The sequence below is a fragment of the Leptidea sinapis genome, chromosome 10 (genome assembly GCF_905404315.1).
Source record: "Leptidea sinapis chromosome 10, ilLepSina1.1, whole genome shotgun sequence".
NCBI lineage: Eukaryota > Metazoa > Arthropoda > Insecta > Lepidoptera > Pieridae > Leptidea > Leptidea sinapis.
The window spans coordinates 14,744,191-14,761,958 of NC_066274.1; the positions used below are offsets into that span (position 1 = coordinate 14,744,191).

Genomic DNA, 17,768 nt, shown 5'->3' on the forward strand with positions numbered 1-17,768 from the left:
TGGTTGGGATTTTGGGTTGTCTGAGGTGGCAAGGGTGAGGGGGCATGTAGAATGATAACAGGTAATCATGATTTCCTTAATTCTTATTGCCTGTTTTTCAATGTTTTCAACTCCAAATATCTTCTCTGGGTTCGTCCCCTCTTTCAGACGCGATTCCATCATCAACTTGTATTCGACGAGGTTCGTTCTGCGGGGGTTCCTTCGAGGAGATAATTTAATAGTGTTTACCTCAAGGTTGAAGAGTATTCATCTGTGGTCTGAGCAGGATGCTTCTCTTGACACATGCCAGTTGGATATAATATTAGACATTCCTTCCGATGCCAGAGTAATGTCAATAATTGTACTGCTCCTCCTATTGATAAAAGTGGGTTCTGACCCTGTGTTTATGATATCTAGGTTAGTAGTAAAGAGATATTCAGCCAATTGCTTACCTCTTTCGTTTGGTGTCTGCATGCCCCACAGCGGGTGGTGTGCGTTGCAGTTTGCAGCCACTAACAACTCGCATTTGGCGGTCTCGCAGTGGTTCACCAGTCTCACGAGTTCATCCGGTGGTGGATCTGTACCGTCGGGCATGTACACCGAGGCGATCACCATCGGTGGCTCATTTGTATTCCTGTCCAGTAATTGTATAGTGCATATATCCCTGGAACAAAAATCTGTTAGTCATCCACTAACAGACTAACACCTGTAGCTTATTTGAAACGAATATACAGGTCCTAGGGTGTTCTGGACCTGAGTCGTGGATAACCTTACCTCCAATATTGGAGAGCTGACATATGCGGCCTCGTCTAACCAATGGCTCCTGGATTAGAGCGAGTGCTGTAGGGTTAACCTCTAACCATTTCCGGAGTTGAGCCGTTGCGGTTTCACTATGGTGGAGGTTTATTTGTATGATGCTGCACTTATGAGAAGGGGATGCCATCTTTGGATAGCAGAACCTCCTCGCCGTCCCCGATGTACAGCTCTTCCAGCTCTTTGGTGCACACAGTGTCATCCTTGGAGCCCGTCGACAGTGTGTCTTCGAGCTCCATCAGGTTGACCAGCGCTTCCTCTGAGGGGCAATTCAAGACGCGCGCACCCGTAGCGGTGGGGTCCTCTAATTGAGCGTCCATCGGTTCTGACTGTGCAGCTTCATTGTCTGTTTTCTCAGCAGAAGAGTCCTCCTGGTTTGTAGACTTGGAGGGAGGGACTTCAATAAATTTTCCCCCCCGGTCACTGCAACTTTATGAATACCGAGCCCAGCATGAAAGATAGACGGCACTCGTGTTCCTTCACTGTAGGGACTTTCTCCTCTGGTACACTGATTATAATGAAGGTATTGTCATTATGATTGGTGAAGTGCGTGTAGCAACCAGCTGTCTACCTCGGCCCAAGAATTTTGAAACCGGAGCATTCCGCCGATTGCTTTGGTGTCTTTCCAAACACCAGGCAGAAGGATGCCGCATCTTATGCGGCTGGGCACTTCTCATATATGTTTGACCGTCAGGTTATCGTTGTTTGATAGTTTGATATCTTGGACAGCATTTTTTAGCCAATCCAGAGTACTCGAATTCGCGCACCACAGTTTCAGGACTCCCCCGTCATAGACGGGTTTGCCAAGAAAGGCTGGCCCATCCCCACCTGAAGCAGCCAGCATGGCGACCATGAGTTTTTCCTCGAGATTCTTCTGGATCAGCTGTACTGACGTGGCATCAATGTGGCCTGTTTTAACTGATGTAATTGCTACAACCAGGTCGTTCTTTGCGGCATCGGCGTATGAGCTAGGTTTGGGCGTGTCGAAAGTCTTGGCCCTTTTGTGGTCTCCCCTCGGAGATTTAGATTCATCTACACGGGGGCGTTTGGACAACACAACGGGCTGGACTACGGCACCAGTTTTGCTGAAGGAAGGCCCTTGGTGGTCGTGGGCCTTCCTGAAGATGGGTACAGTTTGTTTCTTCGCTTCACTAGTACCTCTAGAGGTACTAGGTTGCGGTTCAGGTACCTTAGGCTTAGCAGGAGGTGCTGAGGGCCCAGAATTTGGATCTTTGACTTTCCGCAGACGGGCCGCTATTCTCCTCTGCCTCCTGTTTGGCCGATGGTGTACGGTCTGTGTGGGTACCGATTGCAATTGATTCGGTCCCTCTAGGGGTTTACTTGCTTTCGGCCCTTACGTTCAACAAGGGTCCAACCTGCCTCCAATCTATCGACTGTTTGGACGGACACTGCAGAGGCAGCATCCATGCCCATAGACGGTTGGCTGGGTTTAACCGGAGTCGCACCCTCCCTTTGTTTTGGTGGCTCTTTTGCCAGTATATTCCGTGTGCCATCAGATGCTGAACAATCTCCGGAAGTGTGGGTTACCTTTTTGGATTTCTCCTCCAAGGGCCCAGTTGTGGTACCTTTTGGTTTCCCTCCAGGTCCCATATTGGGGTTTTTTGTGGATCGTTTGGCTTCCATAGTTTAAACCGGGTATGTTTCATTCCCGCCGCTCCCCACCCTCCACGGAGCCCGCACCTGGGGATCATCAACTTGACCATCAGGGCTGCGTCGGGAGTATAGGCCCCAATGGGTGATGCACCTGCGCGACATCAGGAGTTCGAGATGAGTGGCTGGTGGATCGATCCGTTCCACCAGGTCCTCCACCCATTCTTGCCCCGTCAGCATGGTCGGACACCGATCCCAGCCGAACCTCGCCTGTGGCCCTGCCGTTACAGGGACACGAGACCATTACCCACGTGGCGGCTACTCACGGGGCTACCGTTTAGCGTGAAATCAGGGGCAAAGGGAGCGTATTGCGTTACAGGGGTAACTGAACCCCGACCCCTGTCCCGTTCAACTCCCCAGGATTCCGTCATCCCCGCGTATGGCGATCGACTGCGCAGGCCTAGACGCAGGTGGACGCTATAAGATCTTCCGGTTGGCATCCACTAACCGCCGGAAGAGTAGAGCGATATTAGCCATCAGCCAGCAAAAGACAGCCATTGCACAGCGATTAGTGAAAATCGCAGCACAATAACTATCAATCACTGACCAATGTTACCAGGACGCACCGGGGTGGTGAGTGTCGCTCCATTCAGATTGTGGGTAACACTTCTTTACGGAGCGACGCCCCCGCCCACACTTGGAGGTTTCTGCTAAGCGCCCCAACTTAACCGAAAAAAATACACTAATCATCAAATCAAAGTTACAACGAACTACAAGAACTTTTATATTATGTTACTTGCTGCTACGGAACCCTTCATGGGTGAGTCCGACTCGCACTTGGCCGCTTTTAATAACATAGTTAGCTCTTCAAAAACTTTTATACATAACTGTTATGAGTAGTAATTTTTTTGTTCTAATCGATCTACTGATCTCAAATTCATTAGAAGTCCAGTTTGACTATCTCGGGAAGCGTTCAAAATTTAAAAAAATCATGTATCCTATGTCCCTATCACAATTTTGTTATCATTTTTTTTGGAAACGGAAGACAAACGGGCTCACCTGTTGATTGATCACCACTGCCCACATTCTCTTGCAACACCAGAGGAATCACAGGAGTGTTGCCGGCCTTAAAGGATATGTACACGCTTATTTTTATTTTTATATTTATTTATTGGTTACCAAACAACATATATACATGTATTAGTAATTTCAAAATAACGCAAGTTAAAGTAAACCATGATTAATCACGTCAATTAAATGGAAACACTTATGATGGCGTGATATTTAACTTAAATAAATGTAGAGCTATAACTCTAATACAATAGATAATTTTATGTTACTATCACTACTAAGGCAAATACATATAAACGTGTTAATTAAAAAAAATATACATAAATTTAAAACACACGAACTAAAATTATGTTCTAAATATTATCTGTCTTATTCATAATGACTTAGCGGAGATTTAAAACATCGCTAATATACGTTTAAGCACTCGAACGCAGAAAACATGGCCGACATCGATTAGCTGTTCATTAAATAATGTGTTATATAGCTTCCCGCTCAAAGTTGTTGGATATTTGTCATAGATTGACAACCGACAAACTTCAAAACTTTAATTTTTAAAGTTTGAAATTATTTTGACAACTGACAAACCATTGACATTGAAAATATTTCTGTTTCCATTGACAGTTTCTCATTAATTAAGTTAAAATCATGTTTTTTTGTAAGAAATGGCAATATTGCGTACTATAGAGACGTATTAGTTATGCGAGATTTATCTAACGAATATGAATAAGGAATTTTATCGAACGTTCGATAGGCTTAAAACACGTTTTAACTAATATAGTTTTATACCTTCGAAAAGCGTTTTATTATGAATAAGGCAGTATAAGTTTAACATACAATAAGCCAAAACTGATACAAAATACATTAATATGAAGGTGCAGAGTGTCTAAAACTTGTCTAAAATTTTATAGGTATCCATGTCCTATCGTCCCGGAAACACCGCACAAGGAAGCTCATTCCACAGCTTTGTAGTACGTGGGAGAAAGCTCCTTGAAAACCGCACTGTGGAGGACCGCCACACATCTAGATTGTGGGGATGATGTATCTTTTTATAATCTGCTAAGTAGCTAAGTCATGAAAACATACGAAAAAGAAACTCAAATTTATAATATAAAAGAGATCCTTAGTATCCTAATGATCGCATTTTATTAGTGTCTTATATCGATGTGTGCCTATACTTGATGTTCCAATAAAGTTTTGTCTGGGGATCTTACCAGGCACATAATAAAGTATTACAAAGCCACGACCCTCAATGTTACTGATACTTGAATGCGGTTGTATCAGTGGAAAGTCCCTGTTGTTGTACGTTTATTGGTACGAGTTTGCTGGAACGATTCAAGCGAAATTCAACTGGTAAAGTGAAGGGAAAATTATTCCGCATATGACTTCTTAACAAAAACTGATATATTATTATGTAACGCACTATAACTTTAATTGTTTGAGAAAAAATAGTGTATGTTTCAAAAAATTTATGAAAGTATAATTTTTGAATATTCTTATCTTATATATATATAATGAAAATGGTCTTTCTTTGAGACTCAATCACACCTAAACCACTGATCGTATCGACTTGAATCTACCAAAATTCGATGCGAATTTTTTCTTTATTGTATTTGTAATAAGATGAATACAATTTAATATATTTCCTTTTAAAATTCACCTAGCGAAGGGGGCGGGAACGGCTAGTAGAAATATTTCATATCTTCAGCTTAAGCCGAAGCTAAAACACGGGCGTGCGCTTACTAGCCGATGACGTCACACCCCCGGTCATTTAAAAGTCGCGATCTTGTTTGCACGCCCCTGTACAGTAATAATCAAAATAATAAAATTGTCTATCGTAAAAATGGAAAATAAATACTGGCCACAGTGCTTCAATTCAACAGTTAAAACACGTGATAAACTCATTCTGCGGTGAAGCTACATTGTAAATGCCACAGAATATAAAGGCATAAAAGGCATTTATTTTCTCAAAATTGATCATTAGAATTCTTTTTGATGTCATTTCTAATATTCTAGATACTACTACTGCTTCGGAAACAAATGGCGCTCTGAGAGAGAAGAAGCGGCGCAAGAAACTCTACAAGCATTCTTTTTTGTGCGCTCTTTATATACCTACCTTTATGAGCTAGCTAGCTGCGCAGTCTTCACAGGATAAGCTTATTATCTCCTCTTCCTTCTCGTTGCATTGTAAAACACATTGGTAAGATTTTGAATGCACATTGTGTTCTGGAGTTATTCGGCACTTGACGTAACATACGTCTCTCTCTCTTTTTAACTGTAACCCTCTCTATCTCTTCCCGAACTAGAACCATATTATACAAGCATACATACATACATACATATAATCACGCCTCTTTCCCGTAGGTGTAGGCAGAGACCACTTCTTTCCACTTGCTACGATCCTCACATACTTGTTTCGCCTCGTCCACTTTCATTATTCCTTTCATACATGCTCTCCGGTTTAGGGTACTCTTGACCTGGCCTTTTTCCAAGACGTCCCTGATTTGATCTTGAAACGTCCGCCTAGGTCTTCCCCTTCTAACACTTTCATTCACACTGGCCTTCACACTTTCTTCGTCAATCGTGCTTCATTCATTCTATCGACATGTCCAAACCATCTTGCATGCCTTTCTCAATTTTTGTCACAACATTTTTTTTCAGACCACAACGTTTCCTTATCTCACTATTTCTTATCCTGCCACTAATTTTAACTCCTATCATACTTCTCAACGCTCTCATCTCAACTGCATTTATTATGCTTTAATGTTTCTTCTGCCATATCCAAATTTCACTTCCGTACATGAGTGTTGGAACCAACCATTTTATAACATTTTGAAAAAAAAACATACGCAACCTATGTTTTTAATGTACTATTAGAACGTCTTAACCGATTTGATAAAACTTACGGTGTATTTGATAGTAAAATTGTAACCCTCTTGTATTCTTTTTCGTGTCATCATCAATGATAGTTTCATTATTTGAATGTATAAATGTATGGCATAAAATACTTGCAGTATTAATAATTATTATTTGAAATAAATAGAACACATCAAGTACACATTCAAAAGGCAAGGATATTGAATACCATAGAAAGCTAAGCAGCATAGGTATACACAGCAGTATATTTTAAAGAAACATTAAATACCAAATTAGTAGTTACCAAGTATGACGAGATATTTAATATTATATGATACGCACGGAACGCGAGAGGTCGCGAGTTCGAGTCCCGCATCGTTCATAAATTTTGTTTTCTAATTTATTGTAGTTAATCCCAGAATTGAGGGTTTATCACTTAAAAAAGACAAATTGTTACCAATTGATTTGTTTGATGAATCACAAGTACAAAACGTAGCCCATACTCCATAAAGAAATAAACGAGGTAAAAAACTGCCACTTGAAAAATAAATATAAGGTATTAGTTAATAGATACTAAGTATCTAATAATAATATTCATTATTCATAAATATAATAGTTTTCGAAACCATCAACAAAATCATGACTTCTATTCTATGGTTATTCAAATTCCATACCGAAACCTGTTGTTGAAAATTGCATACAGATTCTCTACTAGTACTAAATAAGTATTTGGTATAAAGATAGTGATAGTAATAGATAATGATATTTTATGGGGGGACAGCGCGTACGCAGTCCCCACTAACAAAAATTTCGCGTCCGAGTTATCCGCATTAGGGATAATCGCAAAGGTCAACCCAACCGCAATGCAATGGAAGGGCCCGCTCTGGGGGAACCGCCTTCATGATCACGGTGTCTTCTACGTCAGGTAAGTATGCTTCTAACTTCGTGGTCTTCTCTCGCCGCGCCCACATGGGCGCGGTGGGGGAATGCTGATCAGGACTTTTCGTCCCCTGCAGCAAGGATCACTCGCCGCCCGTTGAAACGGGCGGGTCATTGGGGGTGAGAGTCGTTGCTCTCTGCGGTCGTCTTCTTTAATTTATGGTATGGTTGGGGGAGCGCCCCCCCCCTTTGTGGTCATCTTTTTGGAGCTGAGGGAGCGCCTGTTCCCTCAGCTGAGATCCGGTGATTGTTGCCGGTTTGCGCGGGCCTTGACGATCAGCCCCGAAGAAGAGGGAGGGCGATCAGCCGAGCCGCGCGCAAACACGTCACTCTACATCCTCGTCCCGCACGAGATCACGCGGGTAGCGGCGGCTGTCAGGTGGCCGCGCGTGCCAGGGGGCCAGATCTCGCAGATGATGGAGATCGGACGAGTCGGCACGCGCGAACATGTTGACGGCGAGACGACGAGTGAAGTCGTCCAAGCCCTCGACTCTTAGGTCCCTCTGGATTGTTTGGTTCCTCACGTACCATGGTGCGCCCGTGATGCGGCGGAGGATCTTGTTCTGCACGGTTTGCAACCTTTTCCGGTTAGTTAGATTCACGAGCGCGTACCATGCAGGCGCGGCGTACGTGAGTCGGCTGCGTAGGTGGGTCTTGTACACCAAGACCTTCACCCTCATAGGGAGGCTTGAGGAGAGCACTGGACGAAGTAAGGCCATCGCGACGTTTGTCGACGCGATGGTCTTCGTGACGTGCTCGTTCATGTTGAGCCGGCGGTCGATGGTGACCCCGAGGTACTTTACCGTCGGGGACCACGAAATGTCCTGTCCGTTTAGCTGCAACCTATGCTGGCCAGTGTGCACACTCCCAGTCGCGAGCGCCTGGGTTTTGCCAACGTTCACCGATAGCCGCCACTTCTTGAGCCATTCTGGCAGGGTGTCCAGCTGGCGCTGCATCTTCACGGCGGCGTGCGTTAGGTTGAGTGACGATGTAATATACGCCGCGTCATCTGCATATAGCGCCAGAGTCGCCGACGGTTCGAGCGGGATGTCATTTGTGTATTTTGCGTACAGCAGGGGAGAGAGACAGCTCCCCTGCGGTACGCCAGCAGAGATAATCTTGGAAGCTGAAATGGCATCGTCTACCCTTACTCGAAACCGACGGTTTTCAAGGAAGTTGGCGACTATCCTCACCAGGCGGGGAGGTGTCGAGGTTGCAGCTAACTTGTGCACGAGTCCAGTATGCCAAACACGGTCGAACGCCTTCTCCATGTCCAGGAATACTGCCACAGCTTTCTCTCTTTTGTTGAGAGAAGCGGTGAGGGTGTGCAGTACCCTGGACAGCTGGAGCGTGGTGCTGTGTTCAGCGCGGAATCCAAACTGTTCTTCCCTAAGCTCTATGTAGGGTCTTAGGAGTGACAGCAGGAGAGATTCGAATATCTTAGACTGGGTCGCCAGAAGAGTGATGGGTCGGTAGCTATGTGCTAGTGCGGTGTCTTTCCCCGGCTTCGGGATCATAATGACGAGGCCTTCCTTCCAGATATTTGGAAAGTACCCCGAGCGCAGGATGCCATTAAAGAGTCGCGTCATCGCCGCGATGGTTTGACGCGGCAGATGACGCAGGGCGGCGTTTGTGATACCATCCGCGCCCGGGGCTTTTTTGGGCCTCGTCCGAAGGATGCAACTTCTCACTTTAGTTGGGGAGAAGAACACCGCATCTTCTAGTGCCTCTACCGGCCGTTCTAGATATTCGGCGATCTCTCTCTCAAGTGCTGTCACGTGCGATACGTCGTCAGTTGGATTCGGCTGGAACTGGCGTTCAAGGTGTTCGGCGAAGATGTCGGCACGCTCTGCCGCTGCGTATCTCAAGGTTCCGTCGGGATGACGCAGCGGGCGAGCTGGGGGCGCTAGATTTGTGATTTGGCGGCACAGACGATGAAGAACTGATACATCATCTGCGGCCTCGCCAATCGTTTCCTCCCAGCTCTCGGCGGCATCCTCTTCGAGCTTTTTCTTGACTAGGCTGCCCAGCCTATTAAGACGAGTCTTGAGTGTTGGGCATCTGGTCACCTGCCATCTGCGGCGTAAAGCTCGTTTCTCGAGGATGAGTTGCCGCAGTCTTGCGGGCAACTCCGGCATCTTTCTGGACTCGGTCTCCTTTGTCGCGGTGGCCAGCGACCGCTGGATACTCCCCGTGAGGTCCACGGCGAGGGCTTCGACGTCGGCAGCTGTCTCTAACTTCCGGGATGGAGTGTTGGCTGCCAACTCTTCCGCGAACACCTTCCAGTCAGTGACCCGGCGTGATGGTCGTGATGGTGCTCGCGTTGCGGTGGCGGTTATGGTAAGAAGTACTGGAAGGTGGTCTGACAGAAGCTCATCGATAATAGTTTCCTGAGTCAGCTGGCAGTCCAAGTTCTTGAGGACAGTGAAATCAATCACATCCGGAAGGTATTCATGGTTGTCTGGGTAGTGGGTTGGAACCTCCGGGCCGTGGACCTCGTATCCGTGTTGTAAGGAGTCGTTAAAAAGTGTTCTGCCCGCAGTGTTGGCCATTCTGGCATTCCAGGCAGGGTGCTTGCAGTTCCAGTCCCCGGCGGCGAGAGTTGCTTTCGGGGAGTTAAGTAACTGCCGCACGTCTCCGGGGACGAGCCTTCCGTTTGCCGGCCTGTAAATGGCGAAAATGCGCAAGTCCTGGCCGCTGATCTGGAGCTCAACACCGAGGGCTTGTAGACTATTCAGGTCCACCATCGGGAGCGGTTGGTGAAGCAACCCCCTCCTGACGAGCACGACCAACCCCCTGTACGGACCACGCTCGCCGACTTCATCCTTGCGGTAAGTGATGAAGCCTGAGACCCGAAGTGTGTCCGCCCTCGACATCAGTGTTTCGCTGATGAGGGCGATTTAATAACGCGCATTTATAGCAAAGCCCACAGAATAGGTAAAAGACATTAGAATTGCTATCACGGGTAATTTGTATGGGAACCACTATTGCCACCACAGGCAAAGCCAAACTTAAAAGACAAACATATTTTTAATTATTTTTAGACTTTGTTCGATAGGCATTTGAGGTCCAATCATAATTTATTATTTATAGCAAAGTAGTGAATATACGTGGCAAAGTATTTATTCTAATGTTTAAGGATGACCACGGTATCGCGGGGATAAATTGATGTTTTATTGAAAACAAGATTCAAACCTTTGCTAAAACTAATCTAACCCTAAAAGGTAAAGGTGAAAACTCTTGACGTGCACGTGAAATGATAAGGTAAGTACTGTAGATACCAGGTCCTGTTGCAGTCGTCGTTTAGTCTCGTATTTCGGAGATTTGGCTGTCCTGTAAACTTTCACCACACTCACAGATAGATAATATTGTTCAGAAAGTAGTTTTTTATTATGTTTAGCGGACCTCGAAAGCCCACCCTTCTTATGTTATAATTTTATGTTTCATTAGGAGACGTAGAAGAATCACTCATCAGGCGGCGCCACCGGTTCATAATAGGAAAAAAGCGAAAAGGGTAGGAAATTTAAGCGAGGGTAGTTTGTAAGTCCGTAAAAGGACTTTTTCTACTAAGGGAAGGGTATATTATATCTAGGAACGTAAGCAGCGTAATCTTAAAATTGGGACTGCACCGTTGTAAGTTGTAGCAATAATAATTTCTTTAAATACTTCTTCAGTGGGAGGCTCTTTTCCACAGGATGCCGGCTAGATTATGGGCATTACATATTATATACAACGACGCATTTTTCTGCCATGAAGCAGTAATGTGTAAACATTACTGTATTTCGGACTGAAGGGCGCCGTAGCTAGTGTAATTACTGGGCAGATGATGTTATGTCTCAAGGTGATGAGCACAAATGTAGTGCCGCTCAGAATTTTTGGGTTTTTCAAGAATCCTGAGCGGCAGTGCATCGTAATCAATTAACATCAGCTGAACGTCTTGCTCGTCTCGTCCCTTATTTTCATTAAAAAAATCAACATCTACAAATAAGTAAACATTCGCTTTTAATAGAGTCTATTCTCAAAGTTTCTAGTATTAAATGTATACGAGCAAGTAATCAACTGGATGTAAACGCAGCACAAGTGGTATAGATAAGGTTTTATGAGTTCACGACATTGCTTCTTTTCGTCGAGCAGTGAATATGCGTTTCATTGTTTTGTATAGAAATCCCAATATAATTATGTCTTTTCAAATCCTTTGTACCACATTGTAAATAAAACTTTTTTTAATAATTCATCTGGGTCTACACTTGTATTTATTTTTCATTCTTATATCAAATTTAAAAATATTTTTAATTTAGTTACAATATAATATGTAGTATCTGTGGTATTATTAGCACTTATAAGATTTCTGGTGTCTTATTTAGATTTCTATGAGTTTGAAATACAAGCGAAACGTAAATGTAAACGTAGCGTAAGCATTAATAATAGCTTTAAGGGAAAATGTATACACTTTCATAATAAATTCCAGCCACTGTTCAGGCATTATCTATAAATAAATTTATATGAGCTTCCCCATAAGGCCTCTTAAGAGGAATCTCATTGTCGCTCAGAGGGCAATGGAGTCGGCTATGCTCGGAGTTTCCATGCGAGATCGAATCAGGAGAACCAAAGTCACTGACATAGCCCAAATGATTGTGAAACTAAAGTGGCAGTAGGCAGGGCACATAGTTCGACGGACAGATGGTCGGTGGGGCAGAAAAGTCCTCGAATCGTGACCACGTATCAGAAGACGTAGTGTTGATAGGTCCCCCACAAGCAAGACTGTTGATCTGGTCAAGATCGTCGGAGTCTACGAGGGCAGTGCAGGACCAATCGTCATGGAGATCTTTGGGGGAGGCCTTTGTCCAGTAGTGGACGTCTTCCGGCTGATGATGAAATTTAAATGTTTTAGTAAAAAATGGCTTTGTCGTTAATCCTACTACTCCACAGCTGAATATCTAGAATATATAGTGATCCAACAGCCTGGAACTAGATTATCATTGTGTTATAGCAATAGCAATGACAGTACAATATTGTATATTTCATTAAAAAGAGCGCAAAAGAAGAATGCTGGGAGAGTTTCTTGCTCTACTTCGCTTCTACTCTCTCAGAGCCATTTGTTTCCGAAGGGGTAGTAGTATCCAGTTTATTAGACATGACATCTAATAGAATTCTATAGGAATCAATAAATGCTTTTTATATGCCGTTAATAATTGATTAATTATCTTGAAATTGGGTTTGTCTTGATAATCACTTTGATGTTAAAAAAGACAAGTAAAATTCATAAAAAGATATAAAATGGACATCGAATCACCCCCGTCCGTGTCTGATTTAAATAAAATAACGAGTTATCTGAGTATCTCCGAGCTCGGATGCTGTGTGAAAACCTGAATATGTCACATAAAGGCAGTAATGGATTTCTCATGCTCACTAGGCTGACGGTTTGCGACGGTACTAATACATATTGTACTTTAAATTTGCACCGGTAACGCCCTCGAGCGAACATAGAAGTTTTAGAAAGTTTTAAGCGGATTCAAATGGTTCTAATTTCGAGTTAAGCTAGCATTTAATGATTCTTTTTATACCTCGATTTGAAGGAGATTTTATAAGAAAACTCTAGGAAAGAGCTGTACTCTACTGAAATGTGTTTTCTTCTCCAACTTGAATTTTCCTCAAACTTTTGTATTCTAGATCGCGTTTTAGTGTTGGCGACGTTGAAAATTAAGAACAACAGAATATTTTTAATTTTATATTTATATTTTGACGAATATATTCATCCTATAAATGTAAAACTACAGGTTTTTGAATATATTATATATTACTTCGAAACAACTTCTTTACTTGTAGTCATAAAAAATCTTTTACATTTGAAGGCGAAATTTTGTTGTTATTATTTTTAAGATTAAACATGAGCGGTGTGTTATCACCAGAACTGTGTCTTGTTATAATGTTACCAAACTGAAAATTTATACTTTTAAATAAAAAAATAAAAAAAAGTTGGTTCCATACAAGTTGGAGTTCTACACATTAAAAAAAAAACATTGAGCACCTCCCATGATTTGAAGTTAGATGAAAATATATAAAATGTTTCTATGATATATTAGAAAGTCAAAGTCAATTAAACTTTATTCATATATGCTACAACTAAGCAGTTTTGAATCGTCACTACAAATATTTACCATATGTGTGTCAAAAGTTGAGCTGGTGAGAAAAACATACAAGAAACTCAACGACCACTCTTTTCAATCAAATAGAGTATTTTACAATAGCTGTAATATACATATTATCAAATTAGTATGTAAGGTGCTGCATCTAATATATGAGTCCTGTTTAAATAATATAAATTTCATCTTTTTTCATGAAAAGTAAGGATTATAATATGAATTCAAGGTTTTAAAAAGTGACATTGGACCTTACCATTATAATATCACTGAACATATAATTGACTAACATAATATCATCTAATATATAAAACTCTCATGTCGCGGTGTTTGTAGTTAAACTCCTTCGAAACGGCCTGACCGATTCTCATGAAATTTTGAATGCATATTGGGTAGGTCTGTGAATCGGACAACATCTATTTTGCATCCCACTAAATGTTAAGGGTGGTCCACGCCAATTTTTTTTTTTATTTTTTTGACATTTTTATTTAAATACATACAACTTCAAATTTTCACCCATCTACAATTAACAGTTACTTTTGTATCGCGATTTTAATATCGGCAATACAACGTTTGCTGGGTCAGCTAGTATATTATATATTCTCCATATTGATGTAAAGTTATAACAGTGAATCATAAATTAAAATAAATCGATGCTTTGGAACTGAAACAGCAATTAGAAATACATAATTGAAGCCATCTACCGGGCGATAGATTGACAAAAGAAACCACAACCTGAAACGGGCCATTAAATAGTGATGCTGGCAATCCAAATAGGTGAGCTAATGAGATAGTAGTAGTAGATAAAGGTGAAAAAAATGATTTGAAGAAGGAATAACAAGAGGTCAACACCCAAGTGGTATCCAATTTTGAAACTGAGTTTAATTTGAGATTAATTTTATTTTAAGTATCTTAGAAAAAAATGTGTACGATGGACATTGGATCGAATAAAGGCTTCATTATAATTATTTGTGGAAAAACTAAACTGTATTTTTTTTATTGAACCAACAGCACACAAAAATTAAACTAATAACAAAAATATTATGCGATGGCCGACTGGCAATTAAAGGTTCACACTATTTATTTATTAAACTATGATTAAATCAAAATAAAAAAATTAACTAATAAATATAAAGGTGTGTATGAGTGTATGTGTGTATGAGTGTATGTGTGTATGAGTGTATGTGCGTCTTAAGTCGTTTTCAACTCTTCGATTACAGTATACTTAAAATGATTTCCTTTTTGAAAAAGCTTTTAGTATGGACGAATATATCTGTTGGTAAGAAATGTTTGTATGTAAATCTTTATTATTTTCACAAGAAATATTAAAATATATTCGTTTTTGACTGAGGGAAAAAATTGGCAGTTCCTATGAGGATATACTTTGCAGACATGACTCAAAGCTGAGAACCACAATATCTCTGATAAGATTAATCTCACTTTCTTCATTATATATATTTTTTATTGATAGAGAGGAAAAACGAGCTACGGGTCACCTGTTTTTAAGTGATCACCGCTGTCGACAGTGACGCGCTTTTTTTGAAGGTCCCATGTATCGACCCGGAAACACCGCACACATCTTAATGGTGGGGACCTAATTTGTGGCGTGTCATGCGAAAGTAGAGTTTGGCAGCAGGAATCAGGAGGAAAAATGCGGTAGGAGACACACAATGAAGCCTCTACGCAACGCCAAGTAATCGAGTCGTTCACAGATCACTAATATTGTAACAAATAGCCAAACCAAAAAACTCTCTGTTTCACGCACCACGCTAGAAATCTATTTCAATCAATTTTTCATTAATATTCTGACTATATTAATGACGCTTTAGTGTCTTTGATACTCTTACCACAATCACCTATACCCTCTACCACCAAATTCACCGATATATCCCGGATGATTGCAAAAATAGCTCGACGGATAGATGGCCGTTGCGGCCATTAAAATCCTCAAATGGCGACCACGTACCGGAAGACGTAGTGTTGGTAGGCCCTTTGCAGGATGGACTGATGATCTGATCAAGATCGCTGGAATAGGTCAGATCAGAGCAGCGCAGAACCGATGCAGTAGACTTCTTTCATCTGAAGTGATTAATGACGCAGATTCGACCCTTTTCACATAAATGCAGAGGCTCTTTCTAAGAAAGCTTAAATAAATTTATATTTACAAAAAATAAATTAACTCATATACATAAATAATTAAAAAATAATATATATAATGCTGGAAGAAGGAATGTGATCATTACCATCGGCAAGTATGCTCGTAAAATCTCCGATAAATATCAATAATTTTACCAATTTATTTTAATAGTATTAAACTTGTTAACTGAAACTCTTGTTAAGAGTTTTTTTTTATGAAAATAAGGAACGAGACGAGCAGGACTTTCAGCTGATCGTAATTGATACGCGCTGCCCATTATAATTCAGTGCCGCTCAAAAATTCTTGAAAATCCCAAAAATTCTGATCGACACCACAATTGCGCTCGTCGCCTTGGGATATAAGATGTCAAGTCTCGTTTGCCCAGTAATTTCACATGCTACGGCGCCCTTCAGACCGAAATACAATAATGCTTACACATTACTGCTTCACGGCAGAAATAGGTGCCGTTGTGGTACCCATAATCTAACCGGAATCCTATGCAAAGGAGCCTCCCAGCGATTTTTCATATATATATCTACAATTAGTTGATCGTTTCTCAAAAAATACGAAAACTTATAAACCAAACACAATTAAAACTTAAAAACAAAGGTCGATTCATGTCAGAGAATTCACAACGGCGTAATTTATTATAATTTAGGCTGAACCACAAAAATGTTATCGGGGCATTCAATTAAATCATGAAAGACTTCGGCCAGAGAAATGTTCTTAAAACAAAGGACTGACGAAGCCATTACTGGTAATTAATTGTAGTGGAATTCTTTAGACGACAGAAGCTTTCCTCGCAATTGACGAAGGAGGAAGAATTAGTAATCTTATATATTATTGTTATTGATATAGTAAGGGTAAAGTAAGTAGTTATTCATATCTCATAACGTCTAATATATCTTTAATACTATACATATATTATAAAGAGGAAAGATTTCATTGTTTGTTTGTTTGCAATGAATAGGTTCGGAAACTACTGAATCGATTTGGAAAATTCTTTGTGTTGGACTAAGTATCCCGTAGCACGAATTATGAGGTAAAAAATATTGTAGTTGATGGAGCTTTAGTCCGCGATTATAATAATACCACTCTTATTACAGATAAAATAATGAAAAACAGTTCTAACCTAAAACGGGTAAATCACGTTAATAAAACGATACATGAGCGCTAGCATGGCTTCGAGAGGCTAAAAACTTGCTATTAACTGTCAATTGTACATGAAAAACAGTAAAATGAAACGTAAAAAATAGTCTGGGACAGACTAGACGGCCAAAAGTTGTAATGCGAGTAAAAAAAAACAATAATTATTTTTCTTTTATTTCCCTTATGGTTTACTAACCCAGCAAACGTTGTTTTGCCATATAAATTATTTTTGGTCGAACGTTTCTAGGGATAAATGTAAATGCGTGGGTGAGTGCGTGGGTGGAATCGTGACACGACAAACTATATATGTAAACCTTCCTTGAGCTTCAACGAATCTATTTCAAAAGATTTCATTGATTTCGGTCGAATATTTTAGGAGTTATTAGGGAACATACAAACATACATTCTCTTTTATATATATAGATTCCGTTTTCCTATAATCGTTTCTATCGCAGTTGCGTGAATGTTGGATAGAGAATTGGTTAGGTTATGTTAAAACAATACACGAGCCGAGCGTAGCGTGCCGCGGTAGCGGCCATCGAGTGCCAGAAACGATTGTAGGCGTTTCCCTTTCTTTTCTTCCAATAAAAATGTCCCAACCCATAAAAATTTCATAATTTGAGGTTAGGTTATAATGCTTTTTTCTCTAGAACGGTGCTTTGTATTGTATTAAGAGTATTAGCATTATAATCGTGGACTAAATTTCTATCAATTACAATATTTTTTAACCTCATTATTACGGCTACGCGATACTAAGTATTAACAAATTCTTTTACTGTTGGTAAGCTACACTATCACTGAGACAGGCATATATTATATTTTCAAAGAATTAGGGATCCTTACTAAAACTCCACATATGTAATGTAAGGTGTACAAATATTACCTAAAATATTCTTTACTTCCCGTGCACTGCGAAAAGTATTGATGATAGAATGAAATATACTACGACTTTGCAGAATACATCATTATTCACAAAAAGTGACGGGACGTGGTGTGTGTTCTTTTATTAAAAAAATAATAATTTAAATGTCACTACTACGTCATCAATCCTGTGTGTACGCGGACGAAGTTCCGGG

At 41.0% G+C, this 17,768-nt stretch overlaps 1 non-coding gene across 1 annotated transcript; it reads right to left on the bottom strand.

Annotated features, from left to right (window-relative positions):
* Positions 1 to 7,099: 7,099 nt before the first annotated feature.
* LOC126966653 (U1 spliceosomal RNA) lies at positions 7,100 to 7,260 on the bottom strand. The gene has a single exon (XR_007729768.1). It is a non-coding gene; the product is annotated as a U1 spliceosomal RNA (small nuclear RNA).
* Positions 7,261 to 17,768: the final 10,508 nt, after the last annotated feature.